At 40.5% G+C, this 19,400-nt stretch overlaps 1 pseudogene; it reads left to right on the top strand.

The window, feature by feature from the left end:
• Positions 1-1,418: 1,418 nt before the first annotated feature.
• Positions 1,419-13,551, top strand: LOC141126986 (matrix metalloproteinase-18-like; annotated as a pseudogene).
• The last annotated feature ends 5,849 nt before the right edge of the window (positions 13,552-19,400 follow it).

The raw sequence follows: 19,400 nt of genomic DNA, 5'->3' as shown, positions 1-19,400 counted from the left end.
TTTAACAGAGGACAATTTTTGGCTGTAAAACACCATTTTCTGATTTTGTTTACATCATTCTATCCTTTGAAAAAGATAAAAGAAAAGTGCACAGTAATAATACAATAATAATTATTATTGTTATTATTATTGTTAGTAGTAACAGTAGTATTTGCATTATTAACAAAATTTAAAGCATACTTTGTATTATTCTTATTATTGTTATTTAGAATTCATTTTTTTTACCTAATTCATTTAATTCCGTTTGTATAATGTATATAAAAATTATAACAAATTAACCACCATGTCCATTTTGAAAGCTTCATACCTTTTTCCTAATCATTTATCATGTATGAAGAAAACATGTTGCACAAGAGTGGGCTTTACATAGTTTGCACTTTGTTATAACTTGTCAGAAAATGGCATTTTTGTTTTTGTTTTTTGTTTTTTTGCTGTGAAGGTGGAAGTTTTAAATGGTGAGTCACCTTCTGCAGACTGGCTCAGGCATCCAGGTATGGTATAAGGCTCGATTCACACCTATGCATGTTGCTTTTGAGCGTTTTTGGAGGTTTTTTTTTCATGCTTGCCACGTTTTTGAGCAGCGTTTTTGTAGCGTTTTTGCGGCGTTTTTGCCGCGTTTTTGCCGCGATTTGCGTTTTTTTTTTTCATTTTTTTTACAGTCTTAAAAAAAAATTACAAAAAAAAAAAAATAAAAAAAATAAAAAAAACGGCAAAAATGCACCAAAAACGCATCAAAAACGCTGCAAAAACGCTGCAAAAACGGTGCACTTGCGTTTTTGATGCTTGTCCATTGAAATCCATTACATGCAAAACGCTGCTTTTTGCATGAAAAAAAGTCCCCGACCCTTTCCAAAAACGCAGAGATACAAAAAAGCATTGATGTGAACATGTTCCATAGGAACCCATGTTAAAAAATTCCCATGCATTTCTGCAAAATGCAAAATGCATCAAAAAACGCGCTAGTGTGAATGGAGCCTAAAAGGACAGCCCAGGGACTCAGAAAAGCAGACACTTTTGAGAACCCTAAGACCCCTTTCACACTGGGGCGGTTTGCAGGCGTTATTGCGACAAAAATAGCGCCTGCAAACTGACCCAAAACAGCAGTTGCTGTTTGTTCAGTGTGAAAGCCCGAGGGCTTTCACACTGAAGCGGTGCGCTGACAGGAGAAGAAAAAAACTCCTGCCAGCCGCATCTTTGGAGCGGTGAAGGAGCTGTGTATTCACCGCTCCTAAACCGCTCCTGCCCATTGAAATCAATGGGACAGCGCGGCTATACCGCGGCAATACTGCGGCTATAGCCGCGCTATACGAGCGGTTTTAACCCTTTTTCAGCCGCCAGCGGGGGGTTAAAACCGCACCGCTAGCGACCGAATACCGCGGTATGCGGTATGCCCCCTACCGCCCCAGCGTGAAAGCAGCCTAAGAGATCTTAAGACTTCCAGAAATGAAGAGCTTGCTTCTCATCTTGCTACTTTCAGTAGCATACTGCTCAGCTTTTCCAGCTGAAACTTCACAGGACAATGAAAAGAACGCCAAGTTTGCTGAAGTGAGTATATTAAAGGGAAAGTATAGCCTTATCTGTTTTTTGTTTTTTAATATTCATATAAAGTAATTAACCTAATGTAAATCTTGTTTTAAAAACCTTGTTTCTTTCGTATTTCTTATAATGATATACCTGAATGGGGCAAATCACACCAAGGGCGGATCCAGGGGGGGCAACGGGGCAATTGCCCCCCCCCCCAGAAAATAGTACTGACTCCAAGGCTTTCTCCCTCCGCCACCTCAGCAGATTTGCATTACGAGGCTTCTAAATGCAGCTGCAGGGACTTTATTTCTGCTTCCCCTGGCTCTCCCAAAGTCCCAGGTGGCCTAAAATATATTCCCTGGGCCCATCAGTTCAGTGATCTCCACCCGGCGGGCATTGTTATGTTAATGAGCGATGACGGGCATTGTTATGTTAATTAGCTATGGCGGGCATTCTTATGTTAATGAGTTAACTCCTTGTGAAGAGGTTAACGCTTTGGGTGGGGGTTAAATAATTTACAATGGTAATTGTAATATGACACATGGAGGGGGTTAATGTACTCACTGATGTATTACTGACCAGTGGCAATTAACCCCTCTGTGCAGCATTAATGACAGTGGCACTATCAATGTTAATTAACCCCTTTTATGCTACAGCATGAAGGGGTTTATAAACACTGCCACTAGTGCCACTAATGCAGCACAAAGGGGTTCATTAATTGCCACTGGTCAGTAATACATCAGTGAGTACATTAACCCCCTCCTTGTGTCATATTACAATTACCAATCATCATCATTATCATCATGATAATCACACAGTACAGGTGCGTTGAGCCACAGCACCTGTATTGTGTGATTATCATGATAATAATGATGATATAGAATGACAGAAAAATTCATCTTTAGGCTTCATTTACACAGGGCGTGCAGCAGACATGCGTCTAACATGCAGGGCTGTCTTTTACTGGCTTGGGGATGCATAAAGTGTTACATGCATCCCAATGCCTGCATCCCATTTATTTCTACTGTGACACACAGCCGCTATATCCCAATATGTCATGCTTGTGGATCCCAGAATGCAGGCAGGGTTTATTCAAGGACCCGCACCAGCATGTCATATTGGGATATAGCGGCTGTGTGTCTCAGTAGAAATAAATGGGATAAAACCACCCCGCTAGCGTCCAATTAGCGGCGCTAAAACGGCGCTAAAAATAGCGCCGCTTTACCGCCGACGCCCGCCCCAGTGTGAAAGTAGCCTTATTTTCTGGCAGTGCGAGACTAGACTCTGGATCTGCCCCTGAATCATACTTTTTACTTTTATTACTATTAATATTATTATTATTACCATATTATTATCACAGTCTATGCGTCTTGTTGAGTAGTGCTGTATAGTGGTTGCACCTTCCTGTAACCTTCTTTTAGTGAACATCTACCAGACAAGTCTGACTCTCTATGTGGCTGAAATTTACTCATAGAGGCCTATTATAACACAATAAGCCAATGGAGATTTAATTTATTGATCTAGGTCAGTGTTTCTCAAACTTTTTTGTCTTAGGGCGCACCTAAAAGATCTAAAAATTTTCACGGCTCACCTGAAAAGACCCAACAATTTTTGTGGTGAAGAACTTATTTATTTTTACATGTATTCATTGTTTCATTTTAAATTTAATGTGAAGGATGTTCCTGCTTTCGAGAATACATCAGATTGAAGCGATTGTAATCTTCTTTGTACTTTCGCTTGCTTCCTTGCTTTTCATCTTACAGTTTCTCTTTCAGAGTTCCAGACTTGATTAAGTATTTCTCCATCGCTAAACAATGAACACATTTTATTTATAAGCATCAAAATTGGAACAGAACGGTGTGTGGAGAACGGCGCGCGGGAGCCGCCGGGTATGGCACAATACAACTAAAGCAACGGCACGTACGTGCCATTGATTCAGTTGGCTTAAGTGTGTATGTGCCGATGACGTTGGCACATGCAAATACAGGGATATCACCTAAACTGTGCAGGTTTAGAAGATATCCAGTGCAGCTACAGGAAAGCCGAAATATAGGCTTGCCTGTAGTATAGAGTGTTTGTAAAGGGTTTACAACCACTTTAACCACTTCAGCCCCGGAAGATTTGGCTGCTCAATGACCGGACCATTTTTTGCGATTTGGCACTGGGTCGCTTTAACTGACAATTGCGCTGTCGTGGGATGCTGTACCTAAACAAAATTGTCGTCCATTTTCCCTCAAATAGAGCATTCTTTTGGTGGTATTTGATCGTCTCTGCGTTTTTTATTTTTTGCGCTATAAACAAAAGAAGAGCGATAATTTTGAAAAAAAACCACAATATCTTTTACTTTTTTCTCTAATAAATATCCCACATATTTTATTAAAAAAAAAAATTTCCTCAGTTTATATGTATTCGTCTACATATTTTTAGTAAAAAAATCGCAATAAGCGTATATTGATTGGTTTGCTATAGCGTCTACAGAAAAGAGGATAGATTTATGGCATTATTATTATTATTTTTACTAGTAATGGCGGCGATCTGCGATTTTTATAGTGACTGCAACATTATGGCGGGCACATCGGACACTTTTGACACATTTTTGGGACGAATGACAATTATACAGCGATCGGTACTATAAAAATACACTGATTACTGTATAAATGTCACTGGCAGGGAAGGGGTTAACACTAGGGGCGATCAAGGGGTTAACTGTGTTCCCTGACTGTGTGTTCTAACTGGAGGGGGAGGGGACTGACTAGAGGGGGTGACAGATCGTGGTTCCTAGCTATTAGGAAATCACGATCTGCATCTCCTCTCAGGACAGAACAGGGATTTGTGTGTTTACACACACACGTCCCTGTTCTGCCTCTCGTGCCCACGATTGCTCGTGGCCGGCAGTCATCGTGACGCACGCGCGCCTGCTATCCCGCTGAAAGGAGCCGACGTACAGCTACGATGGCTCCCGGGAACGTGCCGACCTGCTGCAGTATAATGAGTAAGCACTTGTTGTGAGTGCGAAATGCGTCAGCTGATCCCTGTACACTTCTGCTGTAGTGTTTTGTATACCTCCATGATCCAGCTTTTTTATCAATAAAGGCACTTATCATCAGACCGGTGTGCGGCTTCCAGATCTCTCCCTTCTTCTCTGCCTTACTTTGCATCAGCCAGCACCTGGGACTCTCCCTTTGAAGGATGTTGCTTGTTTTTTCTTCCCACTGATTTGAGCCTACCTGAGCGGTGGAACCCTCTCTGCCTTGCCGCACTATAATAACGGCGGCTGGTCGGCAACTGGTTAATGATATTCCATTTTAATGACGACTTTCTGTTTTATCCATACTTTTACCATATTCCCTCCTGAACCCCTTTATAAAAATAACATTTACAACAGAGATAATTTTTTTATACCTCTACAGGAGTATTTGAAAAAATACTACAACCTTAAAACAGATGGGGTTCGCCAGTCCAGAAAGAAAAATAGTCAGTTTACAGAGAAGATTCGCCAGATGCAGGAGTCCTTTGGTTTGAAGGTGACCGGAACACTTGACTTAGACACCATGGAAATGATGCAGCAACCCAGGTGTGGGTTTGTCGATGTGGGTGAATACAGTGTATTCCCAGGAAACTCGGGATGGAAGACAAGAGTACTGACATACAGGTAAAGAACATTTCTTTAGGGTTAGGGTTCTGAACAATACGACAGCAAATTATGAGATAACATCAGTAATGCTTAGTTCATAATTGTATCTCAGGCCAAAACCTTTTTTGTTTTTAATTGGAAAGGGGAGATTCAGTATTAGTACCTCTGTCAGGTATTTTTATGACTGTCTTTCACTGCTGTGGAGATTCACTCTCTTTGTTTTTCTTGATGCCCACTGTCACCAGTAAGGAAAGTGGTGGGAAATTAAAAATATTATAGATATCATCTGAACAGGAACGGAGGAAAAATCTTCTAATAGGGTTAGCTGTTCTGATGAGATATGTCTAGAAAATAAAGTTCCCTTCCCTTAAAGCTTTCGTTTATTTTGTATTTTTTTAAAAATTAGCACAAGGAACGGTACTTACACTTAAATGTGAAGTGTCCCTTATGCTGGTGGCTGCGTTTAAATCTTCATTACCCCGGCAACAGAAATCTTACGTGCTGCGTGGCTCAATATGAGCAGTTGGACCCATCATAGGCACTTGTCAAGAGTGCTGATTATGTTAGCTCTTTCTGCTCCCCTCCTCCATTCAAAGAAGCTATGCTATAGCTTCCAGCAATATGAAAGGTGCTCTATGAATGGAGGATGTGTGGATGAATAAAAGGTATATATAGGACCATATAAATCCTACAAATATACATATATATAGTCCAAATAGGACAATGGGTGGTTCTAAGGCAATGTCCCTTCACAAAGAATTTGAAATAATAGAACAAATTGATTTCTTTACTCAGAATAGTGAATTACACACCGGACATGACCGTTGCCGAGGTGGATGCAGCTATCCAGAGAGCCTTTCAGGTTTGGACAAATGTGACCCCCTTGACCTTTACTCGAATTTACAACAGTGTTGCTGATATTGAGATCTCATTTGCAGCACAAGGTATGTTCATACGTCAATGTCATGCCATATCAGACTGAACCTTTATAACACACAGAGAGATGCATTTTATATTTTGTTTTTTTCTTTATGGCGCACAATGACTACTATCCATTTGATGGTGAGCATGGAACTCTGGCACATGCTTTTGCCCCAGGTACTGGAATCGGAGGAGATGCTCATTTTGATGAAGATGAAACATGGACTAGTCGATCTAAAGGTGAGGTTTTTTTTCGGTGCTCAGTAATTTACAAAATATTTATAATTACTACAATATTAAACTTATATAATGAAAAAACTATTTTCTTGAGTTAGGAGTATGATAACTTAAGCTGTTGCATGGTGCCCACTACTTAGATATGTTACAGCTATAATACATTCATTAAGAGTGCCCATTCTAATTTGTTTATTTCATTTAAGGTTATAACTTGTTCCTTGTGGCTGCTCATGAATTTGGCCATGCCTTGGGTCTCTCACACTCTAACGATCCAAGTGCTCTCATGTACCCAACCTACCACTTCACTGAGCCCAGTGAATTCCACCTGCCTGATGATGAAATTAGAGGAATTCAGTCACTCTATGGTAAGAGACAGAACATCACTACAAGACTCTATTAGGAAGTGAATGGGTGACTCTACAATTTATAGAAAAGGTTGCTGGGGCATAACATTTACCCTTGGTACTTTATTACAGGAGCCAGAGAAGTTCCAGTAGCTACACAACCACCAAGCACTCGTTCTTCCTGCAAACCAATCACTTTTGATGCTGTGACAACTCTGCGGGGAGAGATGTTATTCTTCACCAACAAGTAAGCTTTAACCTTAAATTCATTTTTAAATGTTTTTTTTTTTTTTTACTTTAATGAGAATTTTATTTTGTTTTACGTTTTTTTTTACTATACTGTATATGAGAGTGCGATGAGCCTAAAGTACACCTGGCTGCCACTACTGATTTATTTCTAAAAATGTTAACTGCCTGGCTGTAATGTTAAACCACTGACTGCAATATTTTGTACACCCCTGTCCTTTATCTGCCTATGAGTTCCAGATCAGTGACTCACAGTATCGAAGCCAGAGGGCCAGTATGGTAGCCAATCAACTTGCTTTTTCAGGTGGAGATTTCAGTAATGTCGGTCTTCTTAACTCTCTTAGAAGATACTTCCTTTAATATGACCAGTCTGTGTTGGTCTGAGAACAGCACATTTATGTTTATTGCTTGTAAATAGTCATATATTTAAATGGATGCAGCCATATTTGCTTATTATGTGCTCCCTGCTTACTAGTAACATACTGTGACTGTTCTATGCTGCTTCTCTGTCTCACTGTGAGCCTATGGGTTGAGTATGACCTGATTGAAAGTTAACTCTTTATAAGGATAAGTAAATTTATCTAATCAGTGTGGGAAGGATGGATGGAAGGCGCAAGATCAGACACTGGCATCAAATCCTACAGTTTATTCATAAATAATAAAATACATACATGAAAGAAAACATAATAATAAAAACATACTACGTTTTATAAGAAGGGGTTACAATATATATATATATATATATATATATATATATATATATATTAGTATATATATATAGTATATATATATATATATATATATATATATATATATATATATATATATATATATATATATATACACGCTTGTAGTGTTACAAGTGGACCATGCCCAAACAGGGGCAAATACTAAAAAGTTGGCTGATGCGTTTCGAGGATAACCTCTTCATCAGAGCTTTGAAGGGTGAAAACCAGTCTGTATAGACATATGGACCAATGCATTTGCGCAAAGGGAGGAGTGGTTAGTGGGGAGACTTATCAAATGTAGAATAGTTAATTCTCTGTACCTGTGTACATATGCCTAGACGTGCATTCTTTCTGTGAAATGGGGATTGTCATAGTAGTGAACAGATCAGTGAAAAGTATGACAAAGTAAATGGACTATACATGCAGGGGATTGCGTGTGTGGAGGGTCCTCAGAGGAGCTGAATGATCTAGGAAAGGGTGACATACAGATGGATGCAGGTGGAAAAACAACTGAGTAGCACCTACCTATAGCAGCAAAAGTGTGAGTGCAGGGTTGTCCTTCTTACAGGGATGGGACTGTCCGGTGGACCTACAGAGGAAGAGGATCAGAAAGAAAGCAGGGATGGAGCAGGTAGGATATAATTTGGAGGGGGCTCCCAGGAAGGCTGAGATGGGTGTTGAGAATAACTGCATAGGATGAGAAGATGAGGGGAGCTACGGGCATGTGGGGGAAGACTGGATGACAGACCTGTGACAGGAGCTGATGAGGAAGCTGCAGCCTGCGGACGTCCTTCGGAGGCCAGAAATTCAATATCGTGGGGGATAAGAGGTGTCTCTAAATGTGCCCAGTCATGTACTTGTAAGATGCCTTGTCCGTCGCCGTCCATGAAGAACATGGATAATGTAAAGGGGGAGAAAGATGTGCTTCTTTAAAAGCTGACAGGGGGCAGGACCAAGGGCGGGCTTGTAGTATCTACATCTAGATTGCACCATGTACTTCCAGGTCTTCGTTCATTCCGACCGGAGACATGGATCCAAGTGTAAAAATCCAAAAAGATTCTTGCCTACAGGGTCTCCAAAATCTCCTCCCCGTGTCTTCATCTTTTTGGATGGCTTCGATGCCAAACACCTTGAGGCCTGTTGGATTACCGTCGTGGCATTCCTTAAAATGTCTGGGCACTGAAAAATTGTGGCATTTCTTGTTTTTTGTGGACTGGTCGTATGAGTTGCTGTTGATAATATTGCATTTATGCTCACTAAATCTTGTCCTTAGTGGACGTATTGTACGCCCAACATACAATAGGCCACATGGGCAGACTAGCCCATAGACCAAATAGGAAGTGCCACAATTGATGAACTGGCTGATTTTATGGGTATGACCGTCAGATCCTAAAACCTCCTTTTTACGATGTGACGTGAAATCGCATGTTCCACAGTTTCTAACACCACATCTGAAATTTACTCTCTGGTCAAACAGGGATGTCCAGGGGCTGATGGTGGACTTTGTTTGGTTCGGGTTTTTTTCTACTACTCTACTAGGTGCTATCAGGCTCCTAAGAGCTTTTGATCTTCAAAATACGATTTCAGGTGTAGATGGTAAGACAGAATTGAGGATAGGATCTTGTTTGAGCGGGGAAGCAATTTCTGCTTCTCAGATAAGTTCCCACTGACACCCAGTGGCGGCTGGTGCTCCAGCTTGGAGGAGACGTCAAACAAACGACTTGACCACCCCATCGGCGCCGATGCAGAGCACTGAGAGATTGCTCTGGGTGACCATCTCCCAAGTCCCAGATCTTCCTGTACATCCCCCCCCTACCCAGCCAATATGATTGCTTCTACTCTTGGCTAATCACGCTCTTCCCACTTCCTGATTGGAGAAGCAGGAAGATAATAACAACTGGGTGGGCTCAGGGTGCAGTGCTCTGCTCCCCGAGTCCACCCTTTTTTGAAGCTAATTAGAGCCCCAGCCTCTCATCATGTGCTTCAAAATAAAAACACCCATTGGAATCCATGCATCCGTTGCCCTGCATGTAGATTAGGGGCCGGGCGCATGGATTAGGGGGGTGGCGCCCTGTATTGGGCGGCCGCCACTGCTGATACTGTTGATCTTTTTAGCTATTTGTAAGGGGGTAATTCTTGCCAATGACCACACATATAAGGAGAATTCTTCTAACTAACCATCACAATAATGTATTATGAGTTGTAGATATAGTAATTTTTAGCAGGGGTTTCCTGGGACTGGAAGGTTGTTTCAAAGGTTCCTCTGTGTTGAGAAGGTTGAGATACTCCCTAGTATCCCTCATGTCGTGTACACACGGGTGGACTTTTTGAACGGACTTCATCGGACCTGCAGCGGACTTTTTCAGTCAAAAATCAGACGGACTTTAGATTTGGAAGATGTTTCAAATCTTTCCGACAGACTCGAGTCCGGTCGAAAAATCCGCTCGTTTGTCCAACGGATGAAAATCGACGCTAGGGCAGCTATTGGCTACTGGCTATCAACTTCCTTATTTTAGTCCGGTCGTACGTTATCACGTACGAATCCGTCGGACTTTGGTGTGATCGTGTGTAGGCAAGTCCGTTCATTCGAAAGTCCGTCGGAAGTCCGACAAAAGTCTGTCGAAAGTCGGAAAGACCGTCGGACCTTTGATGCCGAAAAGTCCGCCCGTGTGTACACGCTATTAGACGAAAAAGTGCAATGGACAGCGCACATATTTCATAAATTCAAAGATGAATTAAAAGGGCTGGAAAGAAATTGATTTTTAAAGAAATAACAATATCGTTAGTTTGAAAAGATGGAACAATTGAAGGCTACATTCTAATGACCTTTGTAAACATGTTACAAAAAATAGTGAAGAATTAAGATAAATGTAGAAGGATTATGTTGCTGCAGTAGTCTCCTGTGACTTAAATTGATATTTTAACCCCTCTGTATTTTCTAGAACTTTTTGACGCCAGATTTCCCAGAATTCAAAGACTGAGCATCATTTAATCAAGACATTTTGGCCTACCCTTCCAAATCATATTCAAGCTGCTTATGAGTACAAACAAAAGGACCAACTTCTTATTTGTAAAGGTGTGTACATCCTATTTGTCTGTGGAATTTTGTGGAGATAGTATACTCTATCCTACTATTAGTAGATAATGCCTTTTTTGTGCCCCTGTTGGGTTCAGTGTATGCCAAAGCACATTCTGGAATTTATTACTTTTTTTTTTTTATTACGTTTTTTGTTTTTTGATAATAAAAGGGTTATGTTAGGTTTTAATCAACCCAATATTATTATTTTTTTAAATTTAGGTGCTAATTATTGGGTTATCAATTGTTATCAAGTCACAAAGGATTCACCCAAAAGCATATATGACTTGGACTTTCCCAGAACTGTTAGAAGAGTTGATGCTGCAGTCCATGATGAAAACACAGAAAAGACCTACTTCTTTGTAGATGACAAATTCTGGAGGTAAGACCAGAGTTTATGTATCTAAAATTATTGAGGCATTTTAATTGGTGCTGCTTGGTATAGATCAAATAACATGATATAAAATTTAAAGTTAACATGTGCCCAGATCTTTATAAACCCTAAAATAATTACATATTCCGAACAAGCAGTAAAAGCACAGCAGGAACTCATTCACCTCTGCATGTATAAGCATTGTTAAGAAATTAATTTTCATATTTGAGGATCTTTAATAAAGAATACTTTCACAAAAATTCACAAAAAATGTTGAAGAATGGTTTACTGTAACTTTGCTCTTATTTTCTGGCAGTTTTGATGAAAAAAAAGCAGAAGATGGATTCTGTAACACCTCAGAAAATAATTGATGGCTTCCCTGGTGTTGGAACTAAGGTTCAAGCTGCTTTCCAAAAGGATAGTAAGTAAATAAAGTAAAACTGTGTATTTTATTTAGGGACCCATTACAAGTCACAGCAATGAAATTAAGCTATTTTCCTAAACAAATATAAACATATATTCCTAAACCTATTTTCTTAAGCAGGAAGACAAGATGATAAAGACAAGTATTATATTAAAGTTTTAAAGGGATATTTACGTTAAAGTAGCTTAAAGTAAAAAACTCAGGGAGGAATTCAAAAAGATTTGTGGCATGATGTATAATTATTTCCTTTTGAGAAGAATGATGGGTTTTGTCTTCTAGGTGTACCTTAAAACAAATTCATACTAGCAACAGGTTCTATTTAAAGTTTATTTAAGCTCAAGAAAAAAAAAAGATAATAAATTACAAATTACCAGCCCTTAGATATGGTGGCTGGATGACATTTCTTTTATCAGGCATGTTTTCCTTTATTTTCACCTTGTTATCTTGCCAGTAACTCACTTCCTGTGCTGACAACTCACTGTAGAGTATTTATATTGGAACCGTGTTGTCACTCTAGAACAGGAAGTGTGTTAGGACTGCAAAATCTTCCTGTTCTCCATACTATGGGGGGGCTGTTCTGTAGTTCACGAAGGTATTTTGTGCATAAGTGACTGCTTCAGGTAAAGCTACAGAGTCCACAGGAATTTACAAGCTAACTGGATTTCTGTCAGAATCAACATGATTTTTTCAAAAGTGAACAAATAGAGGAACAAATAGGTTCATTGACAGGTTTTACACATACACTGATCAGCCACATTATGACCACTGACAGGTAAAGGGAACATCTAGTTACAATTGCATCTGGAAATTGGTGCGCTATATTAGGCAGAAAGTGAACATATTGTCCATGAAGTTGATGTGGTGAAAGCTGAAAAAATGGGCATCTCAGTTTGTTGTGTATGGGGCTGTGAAGCCCATAGTGACCCGCGTCCACAGCCAAAAGCTTCTACAATGGTCACATTTACATCAGAACTGGACTACAGAGCAATGGAAGAAGGTGGCCTGGTCTGATAGATCACGTTTTCTTTTACATCATGTGAATAGTGGGGTGCGTGTGCGTCACTTACCTGGGGAAGAGATGGCACCAGGATGCAGTATAAGAAGGCAAGTTGGCAGAGGCAGTGTGATGCTTTAGGCAATGTTCTGCTGGGAAACCTTGGGTCCTGCCATTCATGTGAATGTTACTTTGGTGTCAATGCCTCAATGGGTCAGGGCTGTTTTAACAAAAGGGGGTCATACTCAATATTAGGTGCATGGTCATAGTGTTATGGCTGATCTGACCTTTGCTCCATTTAACTGTCAGTAATGAAAAAGCCTACCCTCTACTTTTGGTTAAATGGCCATAGATGAGTCTTTTTTTATTTTTGTTCAACCATCAGGTCGAACAAAAAAAAAAAGACCCGATTCCCCCATCTACACATTCGAGGTGGATGGGGGAATCCTCCCACTGTGTCATTGTATTCTGACAGCAGGGAGACTTCCATGCTGTCACAATACAGTAATCAACGTTCCAGGCTTTAGTCTGCAGCACTGATCAAGAGGAAATTTTCCAGCAGGGCGGTTGTACAGAGGTTGATTGGTAGATCGACAGTGCCAATACAATACATGAAATTCCGCAGCTCCTTGCTGACCCAGCCAAATTCTAGTCTATCTATGGGCAGCTTTAGTGTTCGAGCATGCTACTCTCATCCACTTCCTCTCTTGAGTTAACACTAGTGCATGTTGATTAGTTTAGTGCAGTCACATGAGGCAGGCAGAGCGTCCTTAAACTTGTGTAAACGTCAAACTGAGACTGATATGAGCAAACAATATGAAATTGATTTTAAAAGAGGACAAAAACACAAATAAAAAAATACATGTTCTTCTTTTTAGGACTTCTTTATTTCTTTGTTGGTTACCATCAGTATGAATTCAGCACTGCTAAAAAGACAGTCACCCGTTTACTGAAGAGCAACAGCTGGCTGAAGTGTGGAAATGCGAACATCAGCCCAAAGAAAGCTCTGATAAAATAAATAATGTGTACAAGCCTTTTTTATATTTACATTTACATGTTTAAATGATATATTATGATATTTTTTGTATTTATTATTTGTTTTTCAAATAAATTTTATTTAATATCAGTACAACTTTTTATTCTTTATTATAAAACCTGGGGTAAAACATTTCATAAATTAACACAATTTTCATTTAAATTGACTATACTACAAAACTCCAGTTCAATTTAAAAGAAATACAACAAGCGTACATGAAGAAATATAGATTTTTTTTTTTTGCGCTTGAGGTGTGCTGCAAATTCAAGTCAGAAGTTTTTAATTCACTCTTTATTGATTTGATCTGTGCAGTGTGGGTGACCATTAGAGGGTTGTGTGTAACCTGCTTTCCTGACGCCAACATGGCAGCACACATATGGTAGTAGCCCCACCCATTTCTGCCCACAGGATCAGTGCAAAGCTAGAAAATGTTCACACCCATACAACAGCCCATTTCTATTTTGTTTTGGAGGACCTTGGCTTCTCACTCTTTTATTAGGAACCTCATAAAGGGGCCCCCATGTAGCTCCTCCTTGTGGCTCCATGGGATCTGAAATAGTTCTTTTGTAGCCTTTGCTTTGGTGAGGCATATGTCTGGACTGATGGTCTTATGAGGCAAGGAACCCTTCATGGTTGTGCATAAGACACTATTCTTTTCAAGGTGATGTTGAAACACAGTTCTTCCTGTCTGTGTTAATTTCTATCTGTTAACCCAACCAGGACATCCTTATGCGGTCACTTGGTCCACTTCCAATTCACCCAAAAGAAGTTTCTTATAATTAACTGGATGTGGTTGGAACTGTAGATTCTGTCTCTTAACCTCCACTTCCTTTACAGACAGGTTATTTGTTCTTTGTTTTCCAAGATGGACCTTGTAATGCTCCAGTTTCTAGTTCCACCGTCTTGAGGTAACTCGGCAGACTATCATCCAACCTCATGGTCCAGGGTTCAGGTTCCATCTTTTCCTGACAAGATGCAGTCTACTAAATCTGCTATTTGTGTTTTGTGAGCTTTTTGGGTTCAGACTGTCTCTCACATATTCAAGGTTGCCACCTGGACTTCTAGCCTGAATAAGTTCTACCAGGTGGACATTCGGCCTCATCTTAAGCCAGCTTTGGGTGTAAGCAAGCTTACAGCAAGCTGTAGCTGTTGTGTCTCAGGCCTGTTGGTGGTTGTTGTTTGCATAACCCACAGTGGTTCTACTTTTGGACATGCTTAGCTTAAATACTACTCCAATGTATCCAGATCGAGAATAACACACTTGCAAACAACAGAGTTATTTAGGTAGTCAGAACAGCTATACCTAGCTCCTTAAATGCCAACAAGGGTGGAAGGCATTAGTGCACACCTCATGTTTCCCAAAATGTATTCAAAGAGCCTACTATACAGCAGGGCTGGTGCCACTGCAAGTGATTTCTGCATATTGGACCAGAAGCATCTCAACTACATGAGCACAAAAATGATAGGAAGGACAGCCAAACTGGTCCTCTTATATCACATTCCTCCAACACTACTAATGGCCTCAGCAGCCCTCACTACAGCTGATTTTGGTGGGAAGGCTGGAGCTTTAGTTTCTTTTAAAATGGGATTTGCTTAAGCTTCTCACCTTGGTAGCTAGCTAGTTTACTTCTTGTGTGTCGCCATGTTGGCATCAGGTAAAAAGAAAATTGTAATGTACTTACTGTACTTTGTAATTTTCCTTTGCTGATGCCAATCCATGGCAACATACTAAACCAACCCAGTTGACTCCTAGAGTTTTACAAGGAATAGGCTGTTGTGTGGCTTGGTACTGCTCCTGTGGGTGGAGATGGGTGTGCTCCTACCATATGTGTGCTACCAGGGATTAGTGCTAGGAAAGGAAAATTATGAGTTAAGCATGATACAATTTTCTGTTTTGTGTTTTTTTGGGTGCAGGGGGTACTACTGAAGCCCAGTCTGCTGCAAAGCAGGTCTAATGCAAGACTGAACCCAAAGCATTTTTCAATGCTTAACTCCCTAGTTTTTGAAATGAGAAAAAAGTAACACCTTTTGGCACAAAGTATGTAAGAAGTGGGCACATCCCCGCCACACCCTCCAGTTCCTTTAGACCATGACCAATTAAAATATTACTAAAGGCAACATGTTTTTTTATTAGATTTGGATAATGTAGCGAGCAGATAGAACCCCTGTCAGGTTTTTATTGATGTCTGTGCATCTATTAAGAAGAGTCACTCTCTCTAACTTTTCTGATTGTGAGCCATGAGAACAGGAATAGAGGGGAAATAATTCAAAAGGGACACTTGTTCAGGTGCCAACTGTTTAAGAGGAGGTCTCCCTCAGATCAAAAAGATATCCTCCCACTTCCTGTGGAGTCTGCAATGCTCTAATAAGTCACAGATGACGAAAAAAGGTGGTTTAATACTCCTCTGCTCTATCCAAAATATAAAGACATTTTTTTTTAGCTTTAGTTATACTTTAATATGCAACAAAATGATTAAGTAAACATGTTTTTTTGGTTTTTTTTTTATATCTCTCATATTCCTTTGTACAGAGTAATTACGTAAGCTGTAAAATGAGGGATTAAGCCCACAGGTCACGAAGTACAAAAAGGAAGGAGTTGAGTTGTGAGGGCCCCCAAGCTCATCTCTACTCAAGGCAGCTGAAGATGGCTATTGTGTCTGTACTGAACAAAAAGAGCAAAAAAAAAAAAAGGCAACAGTTCATATCAGTTTATAACCAGCAAAAGAAGGTGAACATGGGTAGGGCAGTACAATGAACCATAGCTCTTAACTGTCCCTCATTTGGAGCTACATATAAAATTGATGATCATTAGATCATCAATTTCATATGTAGGTTTAAGCACAGTCATTAACTGAAACAGAAACAGCTGTATAGGAGGTTTAAAACTGGGTGAGGAACAGCCAAACATTGCTAATAAGGTAATGTTGTGGAACTTTCATGTCACGGGTCATACACCATGGCAAGACTGAGCGCAACAACAAGACACAATGTAGTTATAATACATCGACAAGGCTTCTCTCAGGCAAACATTTCAAAGCAGACTGGGGTTTCAAGCTTTTGTTCAAACGTTTTTGAAGAAGCACAAAGAAACGGTGAATGTTGAGGACCGTAGACACAGTGGACAGCCAAGGAAACTTAATCCAGTGGGACCCAGATACACCCATCTACTGTCTGGAGAAGTCTAGAAAGAATCATCATCATGGAAGAATTGCAGCCAAAAATCTATAACTCTGACGTGGAAACAATGCTAAGCGACTCAACTTTACATGAAAGCATAGGAACTGAGATGCAGACAAATGAGAGCAATTGGAGTCAAAATGTGAAAACTTTGGCTGTAGCAGGAAGCAGTTAGTTTGCCAAAGGGCTGGAAAGTGGAGCGATAATGAGTGTCTGCAGGCAACAGCGAAGCATGGTGGAGGTTTCTTGTAAGTTTGGGGCTGCATTTCTGCAAATGATGTTGCAGATTTGGTTAGGAACAACGGTGTCCTCAGTGCTGACCATTACAGGCAGATAATTATCCATTGTGCCATGCGCTCAGGGAGGCATGTGACTGGCCCCAAATTATTTCTGCAGCATTACAACAACCCAAAACATAGAGCCAATGTCATTAAGAACTATCTTCAGCATAAAGAAGAACAAGGAGTCCTGAAAATGATAGTTTGGCCCCCACAGAGCCCTGATCTCAAATCATCGAGTCTGTCTGGGATTACATGAAGAGACAGAAGGTTTTGAGGCAGCTCTAAATTCACAGAAGATCTGTGGTTAGTTCTTCAAGATGTTTTGAAAAACCTACCTGCCGAGTTTCTTCAAAAACTGTATGTAAGTGTACCTAGAATAATTGATGCTGTTTTGAAGGCAAAGGGTGGTCACACCAAATATTGATTTGATTTGAATTTCTCTTCTGTTCATTTACTTCTCATTTTGTTAGTTAATAAAAATAAACTACTAACACTGCTATTTCTGAAAGCATTCTTTAACCTCCCTGGCGGTTTTCCCGAGTGTGGCTCGGGGTTAAAATTCAGTACCATTAGCGGTAACCCCGAGCCACACTCGGGATCGCATTGCAGGATCCTGGGGCGGCGTTACTTACCTTGTCCCCGGGATCCTGCGATGTCCCCCGCAGTGTCCGAGGGCTCTGTCCTCCTCCGAAGCCTCTCCGTGCCAGGCTCCGTTCCCTGCGAGCGGCGCGACGCACGGGGGCGGAGCCTGGCGGCAAATTCAAAAAAATGTCAAAATCATAACACATACAGTACTGTAATCTTACAGATTACAGTACTGTATGAAATGATTTCACATCCCTTTTGTCCCCAGTGCTCTGGCCCATGCCCTGCATGCAGTTTTACATGATATACACTGTTCTTTCTGCCTGGAAACTGGAGATTGTCCATAGCAACCAAAAAGTGTCCCTTTACGTCAAAAGTGGCTTTAGACCAGCTAGAAAACAGCGATAGTAAATTAGAACACTTGCAGAATTGAGCGATAGTGAATTGTGGGGAAATTTATTTTATTACTATTTTTTTAAATTTTTTTGAATTATTTATTTTTATTTATTATATTATAATTTATGTTTTTGTGTTTCAAACTTTATCATACCCGGGATATCTACTAGACTCTGGTTTGGACAGATTTAAGTGTGTTATTGTTAAGATTTACAGACCTACAATATAAAACGCCAAATTTCCATGCAAAATAATTGTACCGCTTTCAGCACCTAAAATCCGAAATAATCATACCGCCAGGGAGGTTAATTTACAGTATTTTTTTACACCTGCCTAAAACTTTTGCACAGTTTTATATATATATATACATATATATATATATATATATATATATATATATATATAGATATATCTATAGATATATCTATATATCTATAGATATATAGATATAAGTGATATTCTGGGTTCTGGATCGCCAGCCAGATGACTTTTATTTGAATTTTTTTATGTTTCTAAATAGGCAAACAAAAATACCTTTCTTCAGCATACAAAATAAAAGTAGTCCATGATTTCTGGAACAACTTAATAACTTTGGTTCACCACCAGTAAAACTGGTCCCTTACCAGGGTTTTATAGTCCCCGCCTGCTTCAGGGGTCCAAAGAAAGGGACACCACAGTTCAGCTGTATCTCAGTAAGGAACCGTATTCAACTCTTTCTCACATGCATATTCTGTTCCACATCACACCTCACTGACACCTGCTAGCTACTTCCTGCCCTTTTCCACCTTTTCCTGCAGGCGTGTTAGCCCCCTTCAGGACCACAGTTAGGGTTGCCACCTGTCCAGGATTCACCCGGACAGTTCGGGTTTGGAATCAGGCATCCGGGTTTCAGACTGCCTGAAACCCGGACACATTATTTAGACTGGACTATGGCTTCCCAGCAGGGTTGCTGGCTGCAGTTGTCTAAGCTGAGAGTGTCTGTTACACTCTTTCACACTGCCCAAAGCCAACACCAACAACCCCCCCCCCTCAAACACACAGACAGGAGAGGAGAGAGGGCGCGATCTGCACCTCTTCCCCCCACCCCTACCCCTCTGTGTCGGCCCACACTCCAATCCCCGGCGCTGTGCCTCAGAATAGGAAAGTAAGTTGGTGCCGGAAATTTAAAGTCCAGCAGCCTCAGATACAGCTGGATGAGAGGTGCTGACTGCCAAGGGGTGAGTGAGCTCACCATCCATCCCTGTCTGTAACTGAAGTCTCCCCCTTCTCTCTTCTGCCTCTGAGTGAGTACACTAAGGCAAATCAGGGTTCTCAGAGCACCCCTTACATCAAATTTCCCCTTTACACCAGAGACCACAGTGTTTCCCCTTACATCAGAGTCTTCTCCATACATCAGAGTTCTCAGTGTTCCCCCTTAGATCAGG

Source organism: Aquarana catesbeiana, linkage group LG02, assembly GCF_042186555.1.
Source record: "Aquarana catesbeiana isolate 2022-GZ linkage group LG02, ASM4218655v1, whole genome shotgun sequence".
NCBI lineage: Eukaryota > Metazoa > Chordata > Amphibia > Anura > Ranidae > Aquarana > Aquarana catesbeiana.
Note: the sequence above shows the minus strand (reverse complement) of the source record. Positions and strands in the feature narration are given on the sequence as shown.